Here is a 13,849-nt window from a genome sequence, read left to right on the forward strand (position 1 = left end):
TACTTTTGGGTCAATCCCCGGCATATCTCCTAACTTCCAGGCGAACACATCCGCATATTCCTTAAGTAATTTGGTTAAGGAATGTTCTCTCCCTTCGCCCATGATGGTCCCAATTTTGACCATCTTCGGGTCTTCTTCCGTTCCTATGTTGATTTCCTTTGTGGGTTCCACTGGTGTGAACATAGGCTTTGGGTTTCCGAGGACTGGGGCGCTCTTTAATTGCTATTTGGCGTGTTTCTGCTCTTTGTTGATTGTTGAGGTACTTGTTTCCGAGCCTCGGACATTACCCTCTTTCGTCAAGCCTTTTCCTGTAGTTTCCTTAAGGAATAGGTCTACGGCTTTCTCTTTCGTGGTTTCTTGATTTCTTACTCTTCGGATTTTTCGCTGTTCTTCTTGCTCATTGTTGATATGATCCTGAGTGGCCTGGAATTCTCGTGTAGCGATTCGATCTCCCTTGATCTCCATGATTCCCTCAGGTGTTGGAAATCTGAGGTACTGGTGGTATGTTGCCGCAACTCCTTTGAGCTTGTGTACCCATTGTCGTCCAATAATGGCATTGTAGGGGGAAGGGGTATCCACCACACTGAATCGGGTATCCAGCTTCATGGGCCCTGCGTTAACCTGTAACACAATGTCTCCCAAGGGCTTCGTGGCCGCTCCATTGAATCCGTAGATGGTGTGATAAGAGGTCATCAATTGTTCATCATGGAGCTTCATCCGCTTGAATGCATCATAGAATAGGACATTCACAGAGCTTCCCCCGTCTATAAGGATCTTTTTGAGGTTACATCCAGCTATTGGTAATGTTAGGACCAAGGGATCGTTATGGTCTTCCATATCTTCTTCGATATCCTCGGCATCGAAGATGACAGGAAATTCCATCCATTTTTCATGTTCGTCCACTGTTATCCCATCGACCTTATATAACTCGCAGCGATCTTCGAATTGCTTCCGTAACCTTTTTCCAATCTGTGCTGTTAGTGAGGGTCCTGTGGTTTCGGAACACGAGATGGTGTTGATTGTTCGGTTTTCTTCCGGAAGTCGGACTGGTTTGGTTCGTTTGGATCTGTCCTCGGTAACCTCCTTCCGTATGTAATGTTTGAGCTCTCCCGCATCAATTAATTTTTGGATCATTAATTTAAGGTTCTTGCATTTTTCGGTCTGGTGTCCGTTGAAACAGTGATACTCACAGTAATCTTTAGACTTCTCGGATCTCGGGGGTTGCTTTCCCTTAGACCATGGCCATTCTAAGTTTTGCCTCCCTTTGATCTCTCGTAGGATACGAGCATAGCTAGCGTTGAGTTTCGTGTAAACTTGATCTTCGAATTTTCGGTCGCCTGTTCTTCGTTCATCCCTCCGTTCCTTTCTATCTTCGTGAGGTCTCTCATCTGAGCAACCCCTTTTGGCCCCATTGGTTTGTTCTGCTAAATTGGTGCGATGAGACCTCTGCGGATATGCCCTCGGGTTTCCCGTTGAATTTCTTCAAGTCGAGCGTGCTTCTCGATAATTATTCGGAGATCGCCTTCTGTCTTGGGCACGCTCCCGTGAATTTCAACAAATAGGGGACTCATTCGGTCTAAGCCCCATTTATAGCAATTGATGCTTACCACTGGGTCCACGCTTCCTATGGTTTGGCAGATCCTATGCCATCTGTTTGTGTATTCCCTCGTGGTTTCCTTGTAGCCGATTGCTAGTGAAAAGAGCTTATCCATCCCGGTGTTTACAGTCTTGTTGTACATGTATGTTCTTAAGAATTTCTCTGCAAGTTGGTCGTATGAGTGTATGGAGTTTGGTGGCAGATTATCAAACCATGATAACGCCGATCCCTTCAAGCTTGACGGGAAGTATCTACAGAGTACGGCGTCGTTCTGTCCCCATCTGGCTAAGACACGGTTGTAGTACCGAACATGTGCAGCAGGGTCGCTGGACCCATCATAGCATTCGAACGTCGGGACATGGCATTTCAGGGGAATAGGGGTGTTGGCCAAGCGATGCGTTAGGGGCGTGGAGTTAGCTTCTCTCATGACCTCTTCTAACCTTCCCCCACCTTGTTTATTTTTCAATTGCCTGATCTCTGCCATCATCTCATCCCGCAGTTCCTCCATTGCGCGTTGGTGCTCTAAATTTTTCAGCTCATTTCCGTCTGACTCTCCATCGTCATAATCCGGGTCGGATACGCTACGTCTCCTTGTCGCGTCTTCATTAGTCGCTAGAACGACTCTACAGTCTTGGTTTGGCTCTGGTGCTTTGGAGCTTGCTTCATCAAGTTGTTGGCTGGTCTTTGTGCTTAGAGCAATCCGCTCCTTTAAATCTTGATTTTCTCTGGCCAACAGAGCTACAGCTTCTGCGTAAACCTGTTGGTTCCTCCTCAGTTCCTCGAGCTCAGCCATTAGTTGGTGTGATTGGTTGGACCCCTGATTGGGAGTCCCCGCGCGTGCCGCTACAGCCGTGGCGCCGCCCTCCTCCATGGTCTGTACTAAAGGTGGCAGGGGTTCAGCTTCTGTTGCTGGTGTTTCCAAATTGGAGTGAGCGCCTCTCTGCGGTGCCAGAGCCGCCGGTATGGTTTGATTCTGGTTATTTGTTAGCGGCATTCCAAAGGTTAGCAGATGCGCGGGTTGGAATGTTCTGGATTCATCCACCCTTTCCCTTGGTTGGTTAAGTTGACTCATGGCGAAGGTATTGCTAGCCTCCGCAGCCTTCGGGACTACCGCAGCTTCCCCGTATTTTATCGTTGCTGCTCTGAGAGCCGCCACTGCCACAGAATTAGCGTTCATGGGTGAAGTGATCTCTGCGGTATCCTGCCTTCGATTGGTCATTTTAGTTTTATCTCCTTTCTGTTTGCTTCGGGTGATGATCGGGGTTGTCCGGGGTGTTTCTTTTGACAAAGCTTTGGACTTTCCTGCTTCCTGCGTCTTCTCCATCACGTGCCATTTTGTTGATGACGAAATCTCGCGTAAACTTGCCTTCTTTACTCACAACACGTTCTCTCTGTATAAATTATTTCAAACAGAAACGGGAATATCCGCGTGAAGCGGGTTAGTTGGCGAAATACAATTTTTCAAGAGGGAATTAATACCCGCAGGCTATAAAATATGGGACATGCGATCCTTAGTATAAAAAAAACTATAGCAAATCCGACGGGTATAAAATATGGGTTAAAGTTTTATTAAAGGCGATCCTTAGTATAAAAAAAACTACGAAAATTGTAAATCCGACGGATTAGGACAATAACCCTTGCTTGGAACAATAACTCTTATCGAAGGCAAAAGGTGGGTTTTTGAACATAATACAGTTGACGAATGATCTATACGGTCCGAGCTGATAAAATCGGAGCAATCATATGCCAAATTAGAATGAAATCACAGGACAAGATAAATCTTTTACCGGGACGAAGTCCCTGTTTCTAGCGCCAAATTGTGGACACACGAACTACGTGGGGGTCCGAATGCCCACAATCAATCGTTAACGTCTAAAGAGACTACGATGATGATACCCTGATGTGGATTCATTGGCTCAAAACCTTCGGGTTTATCATGGCCTCCTCCAACTTCCCCGTGCGTGGCGATCATGCATGGGATACAAGTATTAAAGGAAAACAAAACATATAAGCAAATACATGCGGAGCTAAATGAATGTAAAGTGCTGAAATGTAAATAAGACCAAGGTTTACGTGGTTCAGCACTAAGGCCTACATCCACGGGGTTTGTTGTTCTACTATATTATTCACGGTTACATGAATAGTTGAATGACTTTGGGTTTACATATTTCTCTCCACTAAGGGATTAACTTACCCTTACTATTCTCTCTTTCTCTCTCTCCTTCTCTCCTGATGTTCCCCCCCCCCCCCTTCCTCTTTGTGGAGATTGGGTATTTATAAGGTTGGAACGTGGGACCCATCTCTGAAGACCGTTGGAACCTTATCTTCTCGTGTCCTTGTGTCCATCACGCGGAGGTAGGGCTGTTCATGGTCGGTTTTGGTTCGGTTTCTAGCCAAACCAAAACCGAAACCAATACTATTGGTTTCTAAAAATATAAACCAAACCAATCCATTAACCATTGGTTCGGTTTCCAAATGGTTCCAGTTGGTTTCGGTTTGTCCCAGTGGTTTTTGGTTAACCAATAATTATGTCAAATCAAAAAAAAAATACACAAATTTACAGATAAAAAAATCGTAGTTGCCGATAGTATTGGTTTACACAAATATACAGACAAAAAAAGAAAAATCAAGAATAGTTAAAGCTTACTCTAATTCTAGAGATCAAAAGAAGATATATAATATATCTTAATTTAGTTATTGACAAATAAAAAAGAAGGAAGATGGGAAGAAAAAAGTCGAGTAGAAGCAGCTGTAGTTGGGGGTGGAGAAGGGAGGCGGCTGAGAGAAAGAGAAAGAGGGAGCGTATCATAATGAAATATTAGATTTAAGGTTTCTATTTATCCTCTAAATCAATGGGTAGAATCTAATACTTTTAAATCGACGGTAGAAACTAAGTTTAAAAATTAATTGGTTCCCCAATGGTTTTTGGTTCGGTTTTCAAATCAAACCAAAACCAAACCAATAATGTCGGTTTTTCAACTTTTTTTACCAAACCAATCCAAATCTAAATGGTTTGGTTCGGTTTCTTTCTTATTGGTCTGGTTCGGTCGGTTTCCAACGGTTAACCGACACCATGTTCAGCCCTACGCGGAGGTCTGCGTTTCCCCCTCGATCCCGCGGAAGCATCTTCGCTCGTTCCACAGGTTGGTCGACACGTGCACTGCTCAGAGTGTTTAATGCGGGTAGTTGAGGGGTCTGCTCGTGTCAGACAAGTGTCTTCTGCCCCTGTCAGTCCGTGTCAGCTAACTTTCTCTCCACCGTTGATCTTGGCCCCTCTTCTGGGGATGAGATAAAGCAATTCCTAGGGGTTTATTTGGTGCTTCGTGACGCATCATGTTTTGATGTTTTGGCTTGCATGCTTTCCACGTACCTTTCTGTATACACGTGTCTGATAGTGAGATATATGTGTACACAGGGGCAAGAAGTTGCTTTCCAAGGTCATCCCCCAAAAATAGTGCTGACCATCTTTAGAGTAAGTTCTACAACCTGAATCCAGCAAAATCAGCAGATGCATAAGTAGCCAAAAACTTTGCAAGGTCATCCACCAGAAATGGCACATAAACTCCATCGAAACCAACGGACTTAAACGTTTTATTAAACAAAAGAGGGGACTTGCTTTGACTCACAGGCTTCCCAATAAGTCCAAGTACTTTTGTATCAGGACCTATGTCTCTGAGGTTGTATATATCCAATAAATCCTTTACCGTTGGTTGCCCGGGAGCTGATACTATTCCCTCTTCAAGACTACCAAAAGTGAGATAGCCACCATATTTAGGGCAAAGCAACCTTGAGATCAAACCCTTTTCAGTCATTACCAATCCGATAAACGGAACCTGACACAGTGTGAAACATTCTATAAGATACTACGTAAGCGAAAATGAGTAATTCGATCCTGCAGTTGGCACCAATCCTAACAACCACAACAAACGAAAGAGTTGCAAATATGCGGAAATGAGCTGAAGTGTAAGAAAAGCAGACAGAGAAATTATTTACTTGGGAATGCACTATAATTTGAAACATGCGAGCGACATCTGTAATATCCCCGGCAGTTGTCGCAATCTTCACTATGTCAGCGCCAGTAGATTGTATACTTACCATAAGATCGCCTATTTCTTCCACTGATGGAGTTGCATGGTAGTTATGAGAAGAAACGATAATTTTAGACTTTCACGTATCTTCTCATCTAACGAACTAATAAACTCATGTGTAACCTTCAGACAAAATAATAATACCACGTTAAACAACAATTATCTTTTGTTTGATGTTAACCTTTAGACTTTTTAAAAAATTAATATATTCGAACAGCAAATTGACAACTAACAATAGTTAATTTTTGAAAAATTAATTAGGTACCGAAACAAGGTTGAGATCAAAACTAATGTAATAATTAAAGTACAAATACAATCGGACATAATTAGCTGAACATAATTAGTAGATTAAAAGAAACTAACCTGAAGCTCAACATCAATATAATTAGCTCCCTGCTCCATGGCAAGTTTAAGTGCATCGAGCCGAATACTGTCATCACCTTCGTACTCACCTCCCTCCCATTTGGGTCTAAATAAGAATAAAATGAAAACAAATCAGTTATACTGTACTATTACCTCTGTTTTTGGGAAAAAAATACTTTCACATTTTTATTGTTGCGTAAAAATATATTAAATTGGAAAATAATAAAAATATCATTTTTTCTGAAACAGAGGAACTATTTATTTTTTGATGACTAAAATATTTCTTTACAGAAAAGAAGAATCTATTATATTGGTTATCAATCTCTCAGCATACTAGACAAACCGCGGGTTGGACTACACAAGGGATAGAACCCATTCCCCCACCAAAAATTAGATGAGGGCTTCAAAAACTGATGATGGTGTTGAAATTATGTCCAAAACAAGAAACTGGATATTATCCAGTACTGATAATGATATACAGCCACTATAACCACTAATGGAACAAGTCTTTAGTTTATATATATATTGTGATATATATAAGTACTCATCGTTCAAACAAACTGATCAGTAAGGAAAAATTAAGAAAGAATGATGTGTACCTGTAGGTGAAAAGAGTTAGCGTGGTACAACTTTTTAGTAGAATTTGAATATCTTGGTAAGGATTGGAGCTTGATAGATAGTCCAATCTGATTTCAACCATATCAACTCCAATTTATGTAGCTTTGTCTATATCAAGAATCATCTGGTTCATAGATTTTCCCATTATTGGAGCGCATATTAATGTCGAATATGTTGCCATTCCTCCACCTACAATATTCATATTGAATACCGGTCGGCAGATAACTGAAGGGAAACTTATTACAAAATAAATAAATGATACACTAATTATAATATCAAAAATTAGGGTGAAAGTTGTCTGAAAGAAGGAAAAATAGACTGTGGAATTTGAGGATTTACAGTAGACTACTCAATACTTGAACTGTTGAAGAAAGAGGGAGAGGGAGAGTAAGTATTTTGAGGTGATCGAATTATATGCTGACAGTCAGCTGACGCCATAGTAATAAGCTCAGCCACAGTGAATGCTCTCATGAGCTATAGTAATATATCAAAATCGATTCTTTCCATCGGGAGAAAGACAAGTTCTGTTTTCAAGCGAAGGAAGGAATTGCTAAACCCCGATGACATATATGCTCACGCCATATTATGTGCTATATAGCATGTTGAGTGACGTGTGTGTATACAGGTCTCCCTTGCATCACTTGGTAATCGTGGAACTCCATTTCTTTGGCAATCATGTAAGACAAACCCATTTCTACACATACCCTTTTTTAGTTTCGAACTTTTCTGTTGCGGGAAACAAAAGGAGGTTGACTTAAAGTAAATCATATCCATACATTAAAGCTTCACTCGTGAATGTACTGGATTGTGGAGCATGCGGCTTACGTGGCTTCACATTAAATCTGCATTAGCGCGGTGGCGATCGACAACGCGGCTTTACATTTTTATTTTCAGTGTCTTTCTTTCTTTTTTAATCTATTCTTATGTTTTCAACGTGATACACGACGTATTAGGAATGTAGAGAGTATATTGCAAGATATGGTTATATTTTGGATATTTATCAGTTTGGTATTTTATTTATTAGGATTATTATTTGTTTTATTAGATTTATTTTTTTTTTATGAGAATAATATATTCAAGTTTTCATCTTATAAGAAAGGTTTTGTTGATTTAAATCTTTAAGGAAAGTGTTATTGCAGGAACAGAAGATGGTGAGACAAACATCCGTAGGAGAAAACACAACACCCGTTAGGAGAAGTAGAAGGATTGCAGGAAGTAGGAGAAGTGAAATTGCAGAATCTTCACTATGGGAGCGAGGAACAATCAACCTCGGAGAGTTCGATCTCAGGTCCAGCCATTACCAGAAGAGAACGCCAACATAAACTACGATGCATGAAGTTAGCATTCATACCACAGATAAAGATAAGACAGGGGAAAATGAAGAACGGACACATGAAGAAGGAGCAGTAGGAGAAAATGAAGAGAACATGACTATTGGAGAGCTCAGGCAGCGGTTAACAGACGAAAAAAAGAAGAGAATAGGAACTACGTGCGAACTTGACGCGACAAAATGATGAGTTAAAAGAGGAAAATCATAGATTACAAGAGCAAAGGTCACAATCACGATCCAGAACAACACGTGCGAGATCGAGAACAAACAGAAGTACCTCTAGGAGAAGTAGATCTGAACGTGGAGACAATGGACAGGGACAACTTTTGGATAACACTTTTCAGGTGCGCGAAATTTCACAGGAGGAGCGTGAACGCCATCGCATAGAAGATCGGTATGTACAGGTGGGTGAGAATGAATCCAGGTGAGGACGTCGCAGAGAAGGTAGACCAGAGCGAAATGGAGAATACACCCTGAAAAAGCGGGGGTCTAACAACACCACCCAATATTTCACTTAGCAATCTGTATGGAAAAACTCGAATATACTTTTAAGAGAATCAACACGACTCAATCAATTAAAAGTATATCAACGAGTTTATATATCTCTCTTGATTTGATTTACTCAAGCATGGACTACGAGTTGTAATCAAATACAAGGAATAACTTGGATGGTACCAAATACGAATATACAATGTCAATCAATGAAATCAACAACCGAAAGGTCGGATATTCTAATTGATTGAACTTCAACGCACAACCTGTATTATTTCAATTATAAAGATAAACAATGTAATGCAGAAATAGAAATAACACAGACACCAGAGTTTTGTTAACGAGGAAACCACAAATGCAGAAAAACCCCGGGACTTAGTCCAGATTGAACACACACTGTATTAAGCCGTTACGGACACTAGCCTACTCCAAGCTAACTTCGGACTGGACTGTAGTTGAATCCCAATAAATCTCCCACTGATCCAAGGTACAGTTATACTCCTACGCCTCTGATCCCAGCAAGATACTGCGCACTTGATTCCCTTAGCTGATCTCACCCACAACTAAGAGTTGCTACGACCCAAAGTCGAAGACTTGTCAATAAACAAAAATATGTCTCACACAGACAAGTATATCAAAGGATCAATCTGTCTCCCACAGAAAAACCCTAAAGTTTTTTTTTATATAATCAAGGTGAACAGGAACCAATTGCTAATCCGGCCTTATATTCCCGAAGAACAGCCTAGAGTTATCAATCACCTCACAACTATCTTAATCGTATGGTAGCGAAACAAGATGTTGCGGAATCACAAACAATGAGACGAAGATGTTTGTGATTACTTTTTATATCTTGCCTATCAGAGAAATCAATCTCAAGCCAATCAATATGATTGTACTCGTACGATATAAGATGCAAGATCATATCACACAACTATGATGCAAGTAGTATTGGTCTGGCTTCACAATCCCAATGAAGTCTTTAAGTCGTTAACCTGGTTTTTAAAAAGAAACCAAAGGTTAAAGGAGAATCGACTCTAGCAATCGAACTAGTATCACAAGAGAGATGTGGGGATTAGTTTTCCCAATTGCTAGATGTCTCCTTTATATAGTCTTTCAAATCAGGGTTTGTAATCAATGTTATCTTAGTAACAAAGCATTCAATATTCACCATTAGATGAAAACCTGATTTAGATTCAAGTTAATATTTCTCAACTGTTAGATCAAAAACTTAGCTTGTTACACACAAATGAAATGTACGCTTCTAGGTTTGTGTAACCGTACCCAAACATGCACATTAGTTGGTTCAACAATAGTCAACCAAATGATTAGCCATATGAGCATTTCATATCAACCATGTTCTTCTTCACCATATCTAATTCAATGGACTTCAAACGAACTAGTTAGAGAGTTGTTCAATTACAAGGAAATCTCATGTACTACACAAGACACAATTGAAGCAAAGATGATTTCATTCACTTGAATCGGTTCATGAAATTTTATAGCCACGGTTTGTAAACTACATTCCTTAGTCTTTTTAAGTTTAAGTTCATCTTTAGATATCTAACCTTCTCAAGCTCGCAGACTAGGTTCGCAGACTTAAGTTACCGGACATAGTTTACAAACTCCAACAGAAATTCTCGGGTATGAGAACTTCACCGGTTCGCAGACTGAGTTCGCGGACTTGGATCACGCAAGTAGTTTAGAAACTTCAGCAGAAATTCTCGGGTTTGAGAACTTCGACAGTTCGCGGACTTGGCTTCACGCCATATTCTGGTTCTCTTGATCAACAAAGTTCGCAAACTTTGGTTCAAGGAATAAGACTTATACACATATGTGTTTCCACCACAATGTTTATGTACACCATTGGTTATGTAATATAAACTCTCATTTCAATCATTGAAATATTCTTAGAGGGTGTTATATAGTTGTTACACCATTTTTCGTCAAAGCAATTTTCAAAGGGATTGAAACATATCATGACTTTCGTCACTAGGTAAAGATAAACTTGATCGAAGCGAAACGCCTACCAACACATATTTCGAGATATATATAGGCGAGATATACTCGGCTCAAAATACCAAATGTGTATAATCAAAGTCTATATAGCAAACGAATTTTTTCTCAAAGAGTAGGAGATAGAGTAGATAGAATTTTGAGTGATAGATAAGTTCAAGTCTCCACATACCTTTTTGTTGATGAAGTTCCACCGGTTCCATGAGTAGTTCTTCATCTTTGTATGATGAATCACCATAGAGTTCTTGATCTCAACTACACTTTTTATCCTAATCCGAGACTTAGCTATAGTAGACTAGAAATCAAGACTTATAGTTTTGATCACTAACATTGACAAACATGCATGAGATAGCAACGCATGCGAGGTCGACCGAGCAATGCTCTAACAATCTCCCCCTTTGTCAATTTTAATGAAAAAACTATCAATACATATGGAATACAAAAAAAGATAAAGAAACTTAAATAGGTCCTATTCCACATGCCTAATCTTCAACATTAATTGAAATCTTCGTCGCTTCCAAGTACTCCAATGATGCCAAAGGTTGTATGTTTTGGTATCACTATTGTTGAAGATCCGTATCCATAACAATGAGAAAACATAGGTCTCGATCATTGTTATACAGTGTCATAGTATTATTATACAACATCAAAGTTCAATTGTATCACAACTTCGACAATAATACTACAGTGATATGTATCACTCCCCCTTAGTCAATACTCCCTCTCACATGGAAACCACTCCCCCTTACACAATGATCTGAATCCATATGCATTTTTAATGTGAAATACATATTAATTCTCCACCTTTTAGTCGATAAAATTGGCAAAGGTATAAGAACGGGATCATAATGAAATTTCCGAAAGAGACATTTCATGACTAAAAGAAGAAAAAAACATACCAACTAATTTAGATGCAATCATAAATCCGAAGCTAAATGCATTCATCAAGGACTTTAAAGATACAAGATAACCCCTCTAATATTCCACAGCCGCACTCCTCTCAAGATATTACCATTAAGCACAAGTTCAAAAGAACTCTCCCCCATTTGAAGTCATTCCCGAAAGAACAACATGAGCGACCTTAATTTCGAAAGAAAATAAGGATTTTTGTTGGACACCAAAACTATGAGAATGATTTTCTATATCCAAAACTCAATTAAATTAATAACAAGTAAACCCATGATTAATTTAATCGGAATACACAACCAAATTAAACGACACGAAGTGATTAATTTAATTGATTATGCTCAACATAAGAAAACTTACTGAGCTTACGACTAATTTAACCATTAGAAAATGATTAGCATAGCCGTTCATATACTCAACATAAGAAGGGACTTATGGAGTATTGCAGTATATACATAATATATGGATCGGGGAAGATCAATATTGCGGAATATACAAGGATTCATCCTATCTAACATCATTATTTTCATAACAATAATAGACTTCATCCTTGTTTACAAAATATTTGAACTTATCTTCCATCATGAATTGACAATATAGGCTTAACTTTTGTATTTGTCAAAAGTCTATTCATTCTTAAATCAATACTGAATATCGACAACAGACGACTTTACTTTTGACAAGATATGAGACCTTCAAGTTCACGGACGCAAACATACATATCCCATAAAAAATTGCAATATATAAAATCATAGAGATTAATACTGCAAAAATCATCCTTCAAATAAATTTTTAGAATTTAAACCAAATAAACCTAAAAAGCAAGAAGATGAAAATAACGGACATAGATATGTGCAGTCACAATAATGGATATTCCAAACTCTAGTTATTCTTCCCAAAAATAAGAATAAACTCTCATAAGAAGTTTCATAGGCATCAAGACAACCTCGTAATGCACATACAAGATGATTTGTTCTTACAGGGTAGAATCAATCTTTTTCGCATGGATTTACACCAATAATAGCTACTAAAGGCGTATAAAAAGATTTTATTAACAAAGAATAACATACAAAGTCAATAACGACCATGCACCATAGTTCACATAGGATGATTGTGAACATTCAAGAATTTCATAGCACTGCATACTACTTTACATTCTTGAAATTCCTTATTTGTGATTCACCTACAACATTTTTGTAAAATCTATAAATTATCTTAGAAGAGTATTAATCCAAGAATCCAAGTGCCCAAGTTCAAGAGAAGTGGAACAAGTGCAACGAAACGGAACAAAATACTCAAAAACAAGAGACAGGACAAATAAAAATCTTAACTCATCCAAATTCAAGGTTTCTCATTTCCATTTAGAAGATAATTCAAAGAGGAAGAGAGTGCAAAAAGAATGAGGTCAATCCGAGTTCGGACGAAGAAGTTACGGCCAAAACAAGTTTACCGAATATCGACGTCAAGTATGCATATGGGTTTGCAAACGAATTTTCGTATCCTGGATCAGTATACAAACGGGGTTTTCGAACTTAAACCCCTGGATTTTGGTTTTAAATTATGTTATGCATACTTGGTATGTGTACCATGAATTCCAAACATCCCGAACTAATGTTTTCAAACCTAAACATTTAAGAACCTAAACACAGATCAAGTTAGGTAGAAATGAACGATAATCAATGTACATGGATCATTATAAGTACTCAAACAAGTAATAAAAACATAAAACTTGCTCAAGTTTATATATATACCTTTTTAGAAACGTCCAATTGAATTCTACAGCCTTACCGAATATAATCTGTGTGCCCCAGTTGTTGTGCTTCCTTCACCATATACATAGCAGGGCATTTGTTGGTGAGGATGCACTTTCAACACAAACAAGTTGTGTTGAGGTGAACAATGTCTTGATCACCATGGCACCAAGAAATAGTTTCTTTCCAACAACTCTTAAATCTTGTAGTGTTGAGAAACACCCAAGGAACTGTTTTTATAAGTCTATCAAAGAATTTCAAGAGAACCCAAAAAAATTTGTGTTTCTGATTTCTTGGTTTCCAACTTATAAAAAACAGTTTCTACAGATAGTTTTTAGTACTGCGAAGGGAAACTATTTTGATAAAAAGAGACGTCCTAGATTCTTCATAAAAGAAGATAATACTACTATCTTGATAGGAAGTATCAGGAATTGAGCAACAAATCAATTCATGCTTTGAGGTGATACACTCAGATGACTGAGATTTAAACTCCTCTTGTAATTTGTTTAGTTTATCACAACTAATTGGATTACGCAGAGGAGGAGCATTGATCTCACTGATTAGCAAATCAATATCAACCTGAACATGAATATTATTCATCATAACTTGATTTAGCCTGTCCGGAGATTCTTGCTCTTTTGGGAGGTATCACTCAACATCAAGAGATAAGCTCTCAAGCTTCTTTTCAAGC

General features: G+C 38.8%; 1 pseudogene; it reads right to left on the reverse strand.

Moving 5' to 3' along the window:
• Positions 1-6,763, reverse strand: part of LOC113328267 — a 16,946-nt pseudogene extending 10,183 nt beyond the window's left edge.
• Positions 6,764-13,849: the final 7,086 nt, after the last annotated feature.

The sequence above is a fragment of the Papaver somniferum genome, chromosome 1 (genome assembly GCF_003573695.1).
Source record: "Papaver somniferum cultivar HN1 chromosome 1, ASM357369v1, whole genome shotgun sequence".
Lineage (NCBI taxonomy): Eukaryota > Viridiplantae > Streptophyta > Magnoliopsida > Ranunculales > Papaveraceae > Papaver > Papaver somniferum.